This window comes from Nomia melanderi, chromosome 10 (assembly GCF_051020985.1).
Source record: "Nomia melanderi isolate GNS246 chromosome 10, iyNomMela1, whole genome shotgun sequence".
Lineage (NCBI taxonomy): Eukaryota > Metazoa > Arthropoda > Insecta > Hymenoptera > Halictidae > Nomia > Nomia melanderi.
In genome coordinates this window covers 11072467-11089323 of record NC_135008.1, presented here as the reverse complement: position 1 = coordinate 11089323, position 16857 = coordinate 11072467, and the positions used below count along the sequence as shown (strand labels likewise).

The following is a 16857-nucleotide window of genomic DNA, read 5'->3' as shown; positions in this document are numbered from 1 at the left end:
GTTGTTACAGCAATACTACCCTATCAACATGGATGGCAGTAGAGAAAACCTAATGAACTAACAAAGACACTAAACTACCTTAAAAATATCTTTCAAACTTACTATCCGACTTTTATCATTCAAGGATTACGTAAAACTGTGCATTCTTCCATTGACGACTATCGCAACAATGAAAAATATATACTAACCAAAGTATAAACACAAGATACGTACAAAATACATGATAAAGATATCAGATTGTATGAAATACATATTAAAACCACCGAAAACACAACGGAAAAATACATAATAAAAATATCAAAGCACAGAACCAAAAACACTTTTCACTTTACCCGAATGTTCCAAAAACACGGCTCTCGAGGGTCGCGAAACCGGCGCCGAATACCCGAACGTTGTCCCTGACGCGGCGCGGCGCGAGCGGGGGCGGGTCGTCATTAAAACAATTGCCAGTTTCGCGCGTCCGGTTTCGCGTGAAACTCGCTTTTGAATGGCATCGCGGACCGTAATACGAAGCTGCGCCGGTTCGAGACGACGACTACGGTCTCTCCGTTCGCGTCGTCTTCCAACCAGCGGCCGTAAAATAAAGAACAATAGGAAGCCGTGGGGGCGGATGAAATAACAGTGAAAAGTGAAAAGGCTCGGTAGCTACGTAGGAACGAGAGATAAAGGGTGGACGAGGGAGAGATAGGGAAAAGGGCGGTGCAAGAAAGTGGGCCAGCACGAATAGATTGCTGGCCGGATAAGAAGAGCAGCTCGTGTGCATTCCGTCCGGTCAGAGACAGGCGAGGAGCTATTTTCTCGGGAACCGGCGGCTATCCAGCTTCGCGGCTGCGGCCTGGGCACGAACCGGGTAACGTAACGGCACGAAACCCGGCGCTAGCAAAATATATGACCAGCTCGTGGCCCTAGGATGCTCGCGACCGCTTGCATGCTAAGGGCCGTACGCTCGTGCCATGGGGAACGCGAGGAGCTCCGGCAACGCCCCCGCTCGAACCGTCCGCGGAGCGGTAACCCGTTTACCGTTAGGTACCTCGTTCCTAAGCTGCTTACCGCCGCTCCGTTGCACCTTTCGGGAAAAAACAGTCGTACGATACGAACGCCCGACGACGAGGACGACCACGACGACAGTCGCGCGTAGATAGTGTTTTGCTCAACGTCCCGAACCGCGGATCGCGCTAAGACGATTCCGGCGTGCACGCTTTTTATCGGACCGATCGGGAACCGACGTTCCGGTCTTCTTGTGAGAATATTCGAGACTGGGGATTGTTGCGTCTCCGTAAGGATTTCTTTCGAGCAAGAAAGAAGTTTGGGTTGGGTTGGGTACTTCGTCGGACTGTCTTCTGTGGTTTCTTGTTTCTGAGTGGTTTAAGCGCTGTCTAGACGATCGTTGGTTACTTGTAAGCTGTTTCTGTATTTTGCTGATAGTAATAGAAGGGAACGTGGTACGCGAAATGTGGAAATATATAGTCGATGTAAGGCGTATTATGGTTTTGGTTGAGTTTAGTGCGCCACGTACCTCGCTTTTTTCGTAATATGTATTCTTCTTTTCTTTCCTTGTGACTGTTCATTTTTCCTCGCATTCTTTTTATAGGTTATTCTTGCTTTCTTTCCTTCCTTCGTATTCATAGTTCTGTGTCTTACGTTTGTAGAATAAAAGTGTAATAATAAGTATAAGAAGGTAAAAGATGATTTATATAGCTGCAGCGTTTTCATGGTATGCTACTGTCTGCTCTTGCGCTGACCTGTCTCACTTGCGCCACTGTTGAAAGTTGTCGTGGCTAGTCTTTGTATATGAAGGAGACTTTTAACCGTTTGTTCTTTACAAGCGAAACCAAAAAGATACATTTTTCATTTGTAAGTTTTTTTTAGTTTCGAAGTATTTATTTTACATATTTTATAATGTTTATTTTTCATTTTTTATTATTTAAAAACGTAACCGAGTGTGCAAATTTCTCGTTTGTGACTCTTTTATCTTGAAACTATTTATTTTACATACTGCAAAGTGTTCGTTGAGTATACTTAAGCACTTTGTGTAATAGCATCGATAGCACGGTAAAGCCCTGGATTGCATATTTGGTCGTTTTGGGGGCGAAGTTAAGCGGAATTTCCATCACGTGATACCGCAACGAGAACGTCGAAGATCCGTGGCCGAGATACGTGCTCGCGAGCGTGTGAAGATCGCTAGTACGTTAACCTGCCGGGAAGGAAAAAATTGCGACATGCTAGGCGCCGTCATGGCAGCGATAATACCTGCTTAGGAAACGATTATTCTGACAGGACTGCCGCGGAGAACATGCACATGCCTAGTTGAACGCGTGTAAGATACCGAAGTTCCCTTACGACTGATATCAATTTTCATACGATTACAGAACGTCAGGAAATGGTACCTGAACTTCTGCTTGCAAATGCTAATGTTATGATCTAGCTTAGAGCTATAAAGTCGTATCGATCGTCGACTTCAGTTATGCGTTACACTTCATCCCGCCGTTTTATTAGGAACGCTTGTACAGTATCGTCGTAAAATACAATAGAATATTATATCAAGTTCTCATTATCCGTACATATATACGGTCATCCAAATAAACTACGCCTATATTAACACATTCACGACAGCCTATAATCTCCCAGAGTCTATAATTATATATCACAGGGATTCGCTATTTAAATATGTATAGATTACTATTATAGAGGCTATAAAGTGATGTAGCATTAAATGATCGTTATTTTTCCAAAAAAGGTATAGTAATGTAGGACTACGTTACCAGTTCCAAATGCATTAAGAAACTGTGTATAAAGGTTGTTAATTCCAAGAAGTCGACACTCTTTACTTCAATCCTTGACTTGATACAGGAAAGAGGTTCAGCGGAACTTGCACTTAATTATAAAAGAAAGAGGAACTCGTGAAAAAATTCAGTAGAAGGTAACGATAATACAACAATAATATAATTACTGTTTTCATCGCAAAATAGAAGTCAAAACAAATTCCATTGACAATCGAAGTGTCTTTACAGGGTGCTAGATGACGAGAGCGTACCGAAATGTAAGTAATCGTATTTCACGTTGTTATTCTGCGTTACTAGCGACGAAATAACTTGAATCCAGATTTCTTTGATTCACGATTCGATAAAACCGTTCCGTCGTAATGCTCTGAATTATACAGGCGCACTAATCTTCCTAAATCGACAAGTTGGAGAAGATCGATGAACGTTCCGCGCTCGGGCTTTCTTCGACGAGAGATTCCCCCCCGGCATTTCGTGAATCATTAAATCCGCGATCGCGTGGAAGTTGAAAGTTACGGTACCTTCGTTGCGTCTTCGATGATTCGCGCTTTTGTTCGTGGAAGCGGAGCAACCTCGACGCCAGTATCGCGGCTAAATTGGATTAATCCCTTACTTAGCAGCGGGCCCGGAGCCGACTAAACAATTCCCTTATCAGGAACAGACGGCGCCGTAGACCAACGATGACTACGACGCCCGCCGCCGACCTCCGGCACGTCACAACGAATCTATTCGGCTGTTACAGCTGTCGAAACTATGAAATTCAATGCATCGAATTTGCATGTTAATCCGGCCAGCGTAAACTCGGTGTGTGCAGGCCGCCCAGATCCGTCTAAGTTGTAATTCAATGAAGACACCCGGGCGTTTGCCCGGTATAACCGAATATTTCGGTTAATTGCCCACCGCCATCGACCTTAACAATAATTTAGTGAAAATGAATTAGCTGTACCGATAAATAACTCGGCACATTCGGTCAAATCTATGGTTTCATTAAAGTCATTTGCATTATATAAACTTAATTTCGATTTTATCGAAGAAGCGGCAAATATCATATTATCCTTCGTGCGTTAATAAATTGAAAGCATAGAATAAAATTGATTTTACATATGTTCGATGTAAACATTTTATTAACATTTAGTTTGTTGGAATTCATTTGAATACCAAATTTGTACGTGCAAGATAAATGAATACGAGATTGTAATGGATCTGATATTAGTAAACTTGGTTAACAATACATTTTCTCGGGAGTATGGAGTTCTTTAAAAAAATTGTATTGTATTTAATACAATGAAACTTCTATATAGAATTACCTGTTTTCCTGTTGTAACATGTGCCATGAGAAATACTACGTATGAAGGAAATTATTGTCTCAATTACTGCCTGGGTTATAATAATATAATAATCACAATAAAAGTGTAATTATTCCATTTCCTGCCAAATTTTGTTCTCACGATTTTTCTTATGATAAAATTATATCTTTTTTTAAACAACTTCAATGGATGAAAATGAAAACGAAAATTTTTATCGCGATCCGAAACTTTAAGCTAATAATCACTGCCAAAAAGTCTAATATATTAGGTGTACACAGCAACGACTTTAATAGTTGTCAAGATCAAGTTTATACGAGAGTCACTCTTTTCGTACATAAGTGCGATAATTCCCTATTTCCAAACATATTTTTGCGAATATCTGGAAAACTAAAGTTGAACGGTGGTAACATGTATAAGGAAAAGATATATCGGTGAAAATACCCGCTCCCATCTATGAAGTTTCAGATTTAAATTTCTAGGTAGAATATTTAATTACTCTGATAGATGTTTTCCTCGCGACAATAATATTGACTCGGTACCGATCATCCCGATCTAGGAAATTTAAACAATCGGTAACGAACAACAAATCGGTCCTGTTGACTTTTCCGGGATGTCCTCCTACTGTTTACCTTTTATAAACACATACTTCCCTTTTTACCGCTTTGTGAAAAACTGTGAAGTACTTCGATACTTATTTAATCAACCACGTAGAAAAGACAGATTCATTATTCGTATTTGTTAAGCGAGTTATAGCGAGCTGGCGAATCGATATTTAATTACGTAAATCCGAGATGAAGTAAACAAATCAAATAGTCATGCGTACCTACCACGCGCGTATACTGGTGAGGTTCGTTTAGCGAATTCAATTAAAGTGTTTCTCTGCGTCCACGTTCACGGCAGAACACAAAATTGTACATTAATTGAAAATTTTTATTTTCAGGTTTTAGCGACAAAAACTGTGGAACGAATCGACGTAGGTGACGTTACTGAAAACAAGCTGACCGTGATCATATTCATATCACCCCGAGCTCCCTTTTTACTTCCATGGTCTTCTATACGGCAACAGAATATCCTTATATGAGGTTAGAACAGAATTTCAGTAAAACTTATTCGTAAAACGTCAAAGTCGCATCATTTACTAAGTTATGGTTTCCTCTGAACTCAAATATAATGAATTTATATATTTAAGTATTTGATGCTCGTGCTTTATCGTTTTTTAAATGTTTTATATTTAAATACAGATTTCAACGTTATTAATCCTTTTATTTCCTCAAACTTTTTTCTCAAACCTCCTATTCGATGCGTATATTTAAACTGACGATAACGCAACGTTACGCAACGAAATTAATTCTTATATCCGCAGGACAGAAAATGAGCAGTTCACAAATTTCAGCGTACATTTTCGCACAGCGAAGTCATGACGTTAATAATTAAATGCGAGTGCTTACATACTTAATGGAACACGTGAACAGACTATCGGGTTGCACGGGAAAATTAAAGATATGCCAATATTTTATTCGTAAGTGGAAACGAGGGAGTGTGATCCTTCGGGAGTCACGTAATGAAGTAAAAGTTAAGGGTCAATCACGGGGCGAGCTGTTACCATTTGCCTAGTTCATTTTTTACGAGGCAGTTAGCCAGTCGTGCGATACCGGGCCCAGCGCCAGCTAAATTATTTCGGATTTATGTCGTTCGGAGAATATAGCCTTTTTAGTGAAGGGCTTTGGCGATTGCTCGCTCGGAACGTACATTGACGAAAGGAGAAATGAAAATGTCAAGTGGGATCTAAAGGAAGACATTTAAGTTGAAAAATTGAAGAGGGCCAACGGAGTGAAAAGAAGAAGAAGAAGAAGAAGAAGTCGGAGGGACGGGATAAGTGGAACAAGGATAATAGATAGTTGAATCGCAGGGACGCGAACTAGGATCGGAAGGGAAAAATATGTTGCTGTCGTTTTCAATTGGCGAATTAATGCGCTGCGGACCCATAATATTAATTATTAATTTCAGTAATTGCTCCGCTATACGAATGAATCATTTAGTTTGGATAATTTGCTTTCGTCGATTATTGCGCAGATAATGTTCCACGTAATTTCGATGACGTATTAAATACACAATGTAAATAAACTGAAAACATATGCAACGAGCAAAGGTCAAATGAGATGTGGCATCTCTCGGTAACGTGGATCATTATTGCATCAGTCAGGTCAGCGCGCTGCGGTCTGCTTTACCTGCAAGTAGTATAAATTGAGTTCGCATCAGACATCAATGTGTTTAGTACACTCAGTGGTATAGATCGTTGTCGTATCAGACATAGCTGATGTTTCATTTTCAGTTGTACTGTATAACAAGCAAAATCTGCCTGAAATCTCCTTAAACTAGAAAATACATATTATGTCTATATTAAAGAAAAGTAAACAAAACTTTGTACAAAAAATGCTAAGCAGAATAAGATACAGCTTGAAGCACTCATCATCCATAATGGAAGTCCAATGTGTAAGCATCATAGTATACCACCTGTGCTCCTAAAAAAAATAAATACAGAATTAAATAGTGAAAATTCGCAAGCGTCAAGATCCCTGTCTATTCTCACTTCAAATTCTGAATTCGATCAAGAATTACTGGCATTGAGATTTTTCCAGACGAATAAAATTCACGAGTTATGTAACGTTAATCAGTGACTTCCAATTCCGCGGGTGAACGCGTAATTAGTTTCATGATCAGGATCGCCCATTAAACCGTGTCGTTCGATCGCGTGTGCACATTTATCAGGTATCACGATTATGTCGTTATTGTTAGATACCCGGTGCGGCTCCCACCCGGTACACGAAGTTTCTCTTAACGGTTTGTTTATGTCGCATGCGCACTGTTTGCCAGAAGAGGCGGCGGACGCTCGGCCGCTCTTCCAGTCGTCGGGAAGCGTGCGGATCTTTTGCATCTCTTGTGACACCGTCCGCGAAAATTCTCGCTCGCGGCACATTACGTTCGCGAACGCGTCTCTGTCGATAGTATTTATCGATTTCCGGTCACCGTTCCGTTTAAGTGTGCCGTCGCGCGTGTCCGTCCCAGTTTCTTTTCCTCTGTGTATCCCAGAACAATACTCGTTTTGGCGCGAATGTGATGGATAACCTCAAAAATCGAACATCGATCATCGCGCCACTGGTCTTAGAGAAACACGCAGATCGTGTCGAGGTGACCACCTCGTTATCCGAAGTCGAATAAATAACATACCGTCTTCGTCGGAAATGGATGGATACGTGAAACATTTCGCTGTTTAAAATTATCAAGATAATATTGCTAATCGTATCAAGTATAAAGTATTCGATGTAACTTTAGTAAAGTTTCGCCCGACGTGATTAGTGAGAATTAGCAAGGTAAATTGTTTAGTGTTAAGACCGATAAAGCTAGGTTATATTGTAGTAATACAGAGTAGGTCGTGTTTAGCAAGTTCTAGTATGTGATTAACGGTTAGTACTTGATTTGTGAATGAAGTTATCGCTGCGTAGCGATAAAAACGGCGTTAGGAACTTATTGACTAGATTCGAGTTAAACCCCCGGGCGTGTGTGAATTAATGAAACTCCGTGTAATGCCCGATTAAGACGGAAACTTTGGAGATTAGGAAGGAAGAAAGGATTACGAGGATCATCGCGCCGTTTATGGTGTTCAGCATGATATAGGTATGTGAGACGACACGTAAATTTTTGTTTCCTTGCACGACTCCAATTTATTTTAATAGTTTGTATTTGAAAATTTAGTGAGCTGCGAGTACTTTATAAAGTTGCTATAAAATTCTATAGAATTAAGTGGAATATAAAGATTAAATAGAACCCTACGTATTAATTATGCAATCCTATGCAGTATAAGTGAAACAAAACTTATACGGCTGCACAGTTCCAACAGTTTCATAAAATATTTGAACCTGAGGAACTTCAAGGTCACCATTCATTTCATATACAAATTCCCACTATCTCAAATTTGACGAAGGATCAAGATATGTGTATTCTAGTACCAAAATATTTTCAATAATATTTGTTAACGACGAAGATATTCTGCGAAGAATTCCTTGCTCGCCATATAGGATTTACAATCAAATGAAAACATCGCGTTCCCTGTAGACCGAAAAGATTCAAACGAATCACATTCGTATCAACCCCGGAGCACAATAGTTGCTCGATACCGCACAAAAGCGAACTGCGGGTCCTGGGCCCGTTATTATACCTTCAATTAATTAAACTCCTCGGGAGTTTGGTAAAATATTTTTTGTTCCCTTTCCAGCTTATATTAACGAGTCTCCGCGCTCACGCGCCGGTTGCCTGGTCACGGCGGGTCGTTCATTTTTCAGCGACACACGGAGCCATTTTATTTTTCATAGCTCGGGGTCATGCAGCCGGCGTCATTATCGTACCTCAGTGCGAGGGGGGGGGGGGGGGGGGGCTAATTGAAATTCGGATAATGGACGAATCGATGAACGCTACCGTTGCCTTCGGGCGAGAACGCCGTTTTTGTCGACATCGTTACGCAGAATTTAATTTTCATGCTTCGCTAATTTCACCGCGATATTGTGTCGCGCGCCGTCGCCGCCACAGCTACCACCACCATCGCCACTGCTGCCACTGCCAACGTTACCGCCGCCATACTGTTTCTCTATCGGCCGATGGATATCCGTTGAATTACGGTTCCTCCACGGCGACTCGACGGTTTCGCGGAATATTCCCGGTTATTATTAGGTCTTAACGGTAATGACTTTTCATTGACAAGCGATTGGGCGCAGCCGGTAGACGCTAGCTAATTGATTCATTAGACCGGTCGAGGCCTTTCCTAAGGGCCTCGGTATTGCGAGGGTCTCGCTAGGCCTCGTTAACACCTTCAGCGTACCACTATGCCGCGCCGTAAAGGAATTTCAGGTTCACGGCTAACGAAATTTATGCGATAAACCGGTAAAGGTGAACTATGAGATCTCCTTTATAAAGTGACTGAATGCTAGGCCTGAATACTATGCTGTGCTAGCCGTTTGATCGGTTGAAATTAAGGATTGTTCGGAATCTTGAGATAATCGAATTATGGTGACCCACTGACATGGAAGTGAACTATGGGGAACAGTTTTTTAGTTAGATCATGTCTGTTGTAGGTAGTTTAAGGTCTGCGCATACGTTAGCTCGTATAATACCCTATCTAGCAAGGAAACTTAATGTAGCAACTGTTGCGTTTGCCTGGACTTCACTACGCTAAACTTGATTATGGGGAATATTTAGTACACTCATTTTTCTTATTTATGCGTTTCTGAGTTTTTTTCTTCCTTCAGTCGTGCGTTAAATGTTCCTCATAAAATATAAAATACATGCGCGTTCTAATTACACTGGACTAATAAAGCAATATCTACTGTTTTACTGGTAAGTTGAACGAAAATAGATATTCCCCACATTTAAAAAATAATTTTTTTCTATACTCCTTAAACGGCTGTTTCTAAAATATTTTTAATTTCATTAAATTATCTTAATTCTCGATGCTACAATGACCAAAGAAAAATCTACACATTTCCGAAACAATGATTTCCACGATACAATATAGTTACGAAACGAACGCACAACAGACTACTTCAGTATATTTCCATCTCAAAAAACCTGGTCGTGTGTCCTTCATGAATCACTCAGCAGTTTCCACTGGGATTCGATAATTTAGTTTTGTCCAGCGTGGCACTCTGTATTAACGACGACTATACGATTAATTTCCAGCGCGGTGCTCATGCGACACTTGAAATTCGCGTACGCAAGCAACGATGCAAGAGTGCAATGTGTAGGGGTGTAGGGGTGTAGGGGTTGCACCGGCCAGGTTTCGTAGGAACAACAACTCAGCGCGTTTAAGCGTCTTCCGCCGTGGCACCGTAATAAAGAGCTTTATAATTTAAAGTGACCTGTCTAGATACGGACTTATAAATTGTTTCGGCCGACAGGGCGGTCAGTATTATCGCGTCATCGGAATTACGAATGCTGGGAGCCGTCCTCCATTTCCCTCCCCATTCTCGCTCTTCCTTCGGCGCACCCTTCCCGAGGGCTATGGCATTTTTATTGTTTTCGACGTAGCCATGGTATCATCCCTCGCGCGTGCATGGTATTCGAATGCGAGGACCCGCCGGCTGTATGGCCGTTCGAAGTGAATCGCAGCGCGGGAGATAGCCGACCGTTTCAATAGGCTCTCCGTGCATGGCATACCGGTAATTAGAAACAAGTATTTATACGCGATGCGAATCCATGATAAACGGCTCCGTTGATAATTTAACGCGAGATTAACGCGATACGCGGCTTTTATTATACCTTTCGAAATTGTTTGCATCCAGATTTTTGATTATACACACTGTAATTGCTGCTTGGCTGCTGTGTATTCGACAACAGCATTTAAAAGTAGGAATGGAAAATTTATGAAATACTGCGCATTGAAAGTTAACGCAGATAAGAGTAAGTGTTCAGTATTAAATATTGTTCACGACGAAGAGTTTACAGGCAGAGAAAATTATATTACTAATTGTTGTAAGTAGAAGACACGGTTTGCTTTTACAGATTTAAGTTTCAGTTTTATTATTTTTTCAAGGATTTGTTCATTTTAAATTTATTTACATTGATACGAAATTCATTAAAATGGAATTATTCGTTTATGGGTTACAATTATTTTACTTTGTAATTTTTATTTTGTGAGTATTTTTATCTATCACTGTGTATTAGTGAATTTATTAAAATATTATATACTCAAAGAATATTCCGACAACGATCGCCGGAAATGAGATGTCTAGATATTTGTCGCGATGCCGTAGCATATGTCGCGCGTCATTTTTAAAGGTTTCCCGTGGCGTTACTTTAAGTATTCAAAAATTCATCTGGATCGTCCTTGGATCGTTCCATCAGAATTCAGGCGAATCGGAAGTATGATCGAACTCTTAAATATGCATCTATCGTTTCGATTTTCTGAGAGTTTCGGCAGGCGAGACACATCGTATCAGCGACATTTCATGTTACGGAGGTAGTAAACGATAAATTTTTCAGAGTTTTACGAGGCATCCCGAAGTTATACGCAATTCACACAGAAGAAGCCGTTTATATCAGAGAGAAACACCTTCCAGCCCCGAGATGTATCGATGCATCACGCGAATCGATGTTGATTCTCTTCTCTTCCATCCCTGTTCCCGGGTATCCTCTTTGTACATTCACAACTCTTTATGTTGATTTCTTTGCGCGTATTCATGCTTGAAATATTCGAGCTTATTTGGTCGCCTTTTCATGCTGAAAATGTTGCTTCCTGAAATGAAACTTCACTTTCGTCGCTTCGCAAGAAATACCTACCTCTCCGAAATCAGAGGCACAACTTCTTCAAATCACTTAACTAGAGTCATTACCCCTTTGCCCTCTAAAAGCTCTTCACTAGAAACACTCAACATTTTCTATTGAGTTATAAACGACATTTTTCGAACCTAACTTAACGAGAAATTACACATAAATTATTGAGGAAGTTATTATTACAATATTACACATATCTATGAACTATAAAAAATATTAAATTTCAAACCGTATAATTTTACTGTATCAAGTCAAATGACGACTGAGAGATGTGTCTAATATGCACATGATTAAAATTTTAGAAAATGAGGACTCGTAAGTGTATATCGAAAGTTCATGAAAATTTTGTATACATCTACATTCGCTAACAAAGTTCAACATTATTTTTGTGACACCTTAAATTAATATTTTCATACCTAAGAAGATTGTTTATCTGGAAAGAGGTAACGTAATTCTGTTCGCTCAGCTATGGAAGAACACGTCATCTTTAAATGAAAAATGTTCTTCGATCGTGGAATGATAAAGAAAGCGAGTTCACGGGGTGGCACGAGCAAAAAGATAATAACGCGTGGTACATACAACGTCCATCATCATTGTCCTATCCTCCGTTGAAGTATCCTCTAGTTCTGCAGTTTTGAAGAGTTCCGCGCGGAAATGGGAAAGCTTCTAACAACTTCGGGGAACCCGGGGACCGAGGTGTTTCAGATGAAATCCATCGCGAGAAAAATCAGAGCCAGGAATGATCGAGGCGTTCCGGAGACCGGGAGAAGCGAATAAATATAAAAATAAGAGACACCGACCAAACAACAAAAGAATTCGATAAAAGGAATGTAAAATTGAACTTATTGTCTCGTGATTCAATTTTCCACGAATATATTGTTTCACCTACGCTCATTCTTCTCATCTTGGACTTTATCCTCGACCCGGATAAAAATCAAATAAGGCGGTCACGGCGACCGTGAAACAAGATTTATTATATAATAGATTGAGATTTACGTATTTCGAGAAAGAGAGTTAATACGAGTGATCCGTACTCCCGGAATAACCCTTCCCCCCGGTGAAAATAAAAGAATCAACCGGACAGCGGATGGAAAAGAAATGGCACTGAATCACGCAGTATCTATCTAACGCGGCGAAAGGAGATTCTAGCGCGAGAAGTAAGACAGATTTCATAAAAAAAAGTGTTCCGCGTTATCTTGGCAGTCCGATGACAAATCCTCGCTGTTCATTTTCCTCGCGGGATGAAAATTTAAGAATCTCGTTGCTCCTGCTACTGAATATTTCCTTGCGAGACGAGAGGGAAGACGCCGTTGCGTGACTCATTTAATCGAAGTACCAGGAATCCGTCGCTAAGGGATGAAAGGAATCTTGTGCAAAGGAAAATATTTGAAACAACCCTTTTACATTATCCTTCGTAGAACCAGGGAGATTCGATCATTTATTAATGCGGTTCGGAGGGTGAAAATTCGCGGCCAAGATTCAGGGCGAAAGAAAGTAAACTTGCGGCGTAGGAAATGCTGCTGGGGCAATGGAAAGCTGCTGGAGTAAAACTGACGGCCGGGAAAAGTATCAACGCAGTCACGTAACGCGTTGCAGCGGAAGCCCGCGCGCTTCCGCCGGATACGAAACGGCCCGGGAAAGGGCAAAAGCAGGGGAAAAAAAGGAATAAAGATGGCGGCCTCGGGTGGAAGGAGCATCGACAACGCATTCCCTACGCAACGCGCCCCTGTCGGCGCTGTAGTCGTTTCTTCTGAAAGTTTCATGAGGTTCGCACCGATCGGGGGAAGCTTTTTATTCGCGCGGAACACTTTGCATTTTTACGACGGGGGCAAGGTTACCGTGTAGGGCCCTTCGACCGAGACCTCTGAGGTCTCCGTGCGTGTTACAAGAAGTTGAACGCGACCATCCTCCGTGTCAATATCCTCTGATGGTATGCCCAGTGGACATATTCTCGAAATGAAGACTGAAACTCGCACCACACCCTCGCCTTGTAGACCAAATTAAACGAAATTTCAAATGATGCCGTGAGGAAAAAATGGAGTACACTGCTGGAGATGTTCGTTGTGTACAGGAACAACTCGAATGTGGTCAGTGTCTACACTGTTCTTGGGTGTTTGATCGTTACAGTTGTCTAATCCAATTTCAGTGTGGTATAATGTTGCATGCTGTTATTATAAATATTTACTTGTTACTGAAATGGTTTTTCTCGTATAATTAAATCGCTGTGTCTAAAGTATTTAATGATTTTTGTTTTATTCGCTCTTGTGTCGATACATGCAAGATACGATTGCACCAGTTTCTTTGAAGATCTGGTTTAAAGTACTTTAAATAGCGTGTAAGTAATAAATATATAAAATAATAAGTATTATATATCTTTTGTATTTGTATTTATTAACTATTGTCAAAATTGTCATTTAAAAGTACCTAACAAGAATAAAACATCCTTTCCATTTCGAGTAAGAGGTATAATAATTCCTGTTATAATTTTAATTACATTGCAACTATGCACGAAGACACGAATCTCCATAAAACGCCCGCTGTTCACGTAATTCATCCTCGCTGCGAGGTAACAAATCTATTCAATCCGCGAAACGTAACTCCTTCTCGCGAAACATTTAAATGTAATTCCGGTGATCGCGTTCGGGGAATATTTTAAGCGAGAGACCGTGTATCCAGCTCCGCCAGGGGCAGCCCTTTCGCCGGATGCGAGTTTAACTTTCAATTTTCCCCAGCGCGGCACAGCGTGGCCAAGTTTCGAAGATAACCAACCTCGCCGCAGTTTTTCTATTACCGATATCTATATTATGGATGGAGATAGTTGAATATTTAATAAAATCTTGAAATCCTCTTCGCGGCTCTTCTTTAATCTTTAATCTATTCGCCGACGGCTAACCGGTAGCTCTCGCGGTTTCTCTGCCTGTACTCTTGGAATTCTTCCAATCTCCGACGGAATATTTCGCCCCTTCTCGCCGCTTCTAACTAACTTTATTTCTCAGGCTTAGCTCCTCGCCGACCTTGAGTATCCGGGGATCCCCATTCTTATTCAGGAAATTCGTATTCCATGAGACCCGCGCCGGCCTTTTCCACCGAAAACTCGTTCGCACCTCCTTTCGGCCCTTCCCTCACCCGCCCCGCGGCACGGGAAACGACAAAACTTGCGATAAGTCGATCCGTCAGGTGCGGCCCGAAAAGAAAGCTTTCAATAGAAACGTCTTCGGCTAAGAACGCAGATTCTCGTACCTCTCGGGGATCGAGGAACTTTTCGGTACGCGCGGAGCGGAGGCCGAGGCGTGTTCCTTCCCTTTTCTTCGTCCAACTTTCAGCGAACTCGTTTCCTTCCCTTCGAGGAGTCGAGCTCGCAAACACAAACGAGATCCCGGGGAAACCCCGGACGCTCCACCCTCGCACCACGTGCGCTGTTGCGACGCTCCTGTCGCGGAGAGAGCGACGGGTCTTCGGAAATAAATGTTTGGACAGTCCCTCAAACGGAACTTTTCGCGGTTACGATTAAAACGCCGAAAAATTATAATGGTTCCCGATCGACGGTTCGGTGATTCTGGAGATTCTGTGAATTCGTAGCGGTATAAGTTGCTAAAGGTATAAAGAGATTTTTGTGCGTATCAATGCTTGGGGTTGTGGCCAATAGTTAAGATGATTTTTATTTTTCATCTAAGCTTATTACGATGAGACCCGAAATTATTAAATATTTGTGTGTGTTTTATTTAAAACGGGACGTAGAAACGATCAGTGCGACGTTTTCATGTAAAGTATTCATGCAGCCCGCCATAAAGTATATATTTCTCATAAATCGTTGATACGTGAAAAACACGCAAGAGAAAAAGTTTCGGTGTGTTTTGCAACCAATGTAACAGCACGCGTAAACTTTTTTGTTCCCGTTTTATGCTTAAAAGGTTGTCCCTGTTTCTCCAAAAATATTACAAACATTTGTATATAAAGCATGTAAATACATGTTACTGGTTAGAAAAAAAAATAAAACTCTTTTCATTTTTTACGTGTGTTTACCATTTACGAGAAAAACGTTACTGAAAATTGCGCGAACAGCCTGTACGAGTTTAACAGGTTGGCTGCCACTCACTCCGACTGGAATATTACGGTATCTTCCTCTAGCGCCGAACATCCTCGAAGATTCATATTAAAAGAAATAGTAAATTTTTCTTAAAATCAAGTAATGCTATTAAATACTCCACTACTATACTATTTTGAACAAAAACTATTCGACGTCGGCACCCCAGTTAACACATTGTTGACCAGTAATTTTACGCAGCAGCTACTTATGTAGTAGGTTCTAAATATGAAAGTGAAACAATCTAAATCAACTTGAATATACTTCATTTATACGTAATGAATTGAAATGAAATTTTGAATGTATCCTTTATATAACTGTGAATATTTTGCTTTTGCAATATTCTATATTATCCTGCGTTTCCAACATTCAAATAGCTACTGCAAGTGCATACACGAGTTAACTCGGGATGGATCAACAACGTTTGAGCATGAATACACGAGTTAACTCGTGACCAGTCAACAATGTGTTAACATCTAAAAACATCACTGTTAACAAAGTTCATAGTAGTTTCAATTAACGTATTGCTTATTTAAGCCTAACCAACTATTCAGTTGTATTTCATCATCGAAAACCGTTCGATGCATCGATCGTTTTCCATTTCCGGCGAACTAATTCAAACATCACCGCGGCATGGCGGGTGGCGGGCGGCTGAGTGTGTCGCGTAGTTTATTTTATCCGGACGGAAGCCAATATCTTTGTCCCGAAATTCTTATGGGAGCAGCTGATTTTTCACTGAACGGAGATTCAAAGGAGTCTCTTATTTTCCGACTCTGTTGCCGGAAGTCTCGGCAGCGCACGTGGACTATCTCTCACGGAAGACGTGGCAAGCCTTTTCCGCGCATTTGACAATTGTACAACCGCAGACGGTGGATAGAGGCGCCGGATAGCGGGAAGAGATGTTGCGTGCTAAATTCTTTCTTCTTTGCCCGGACTGCCTTCCCTCCCCGTTTCTGTTCCCACCGGATGACGAGTTTTCGTGACGGGGTTCTCTACGTGACGGCCTCGATACTCAGTCCGTTCCTCTGGGCTCGTTCGCCCGTCCCCCAGCCTTTCCTGCTTCTTTACGCCTTCCTTATATCTCTGGGAATACCGGCGGAAACGCTGGCGAGAAAGAATGGGTTCGGTCAAGATCGTTCCTTCGACTCTGTCGGGCAAGTACGTGTTGCGCCCTCGGCGAACCGACAGCCGCTGTAATTGAAACCGCGTAATACGAAAGCTGCTGAATTACTTAGACCAAACGGCTGTGCGCACCAATAAATTTCCTCGCTCGTAAATTTCGTAATGTTGATCGTTTTATCGACGTCGCTCCCTTCAAACGTCACGGAATTAACGATCCCGACCCCCTCGCCGGAGGATTGAA

The 16857-nt window shown here is 41.4% G+C and overlaps 1 protein-coding gene across 2 annotated transcripts in view; it reads left to right on the top strand.

Moving 5' to 3' along the window:
• Nucleotides 1-7005: 7005 nt before the first annotated feature.
• Nucleotides 7006-16857, top strand: part of Sema2a (Semaphorin 2a) — a 617363-nt gene continuing 607511 nt past the window's right edge. The window contains exon 1 of one of the 2 annotated variants that reach the window (XM_076371273.1): nt 7006-7762. The gene's annotated coding sequence lies outside the window, so the exon portion shown is untranslated. The remainder of the gene's footprint in view (nt 7763-16857) is intronic. The other variant, XM_076371274.1, reaches the window with a different exon arrangement.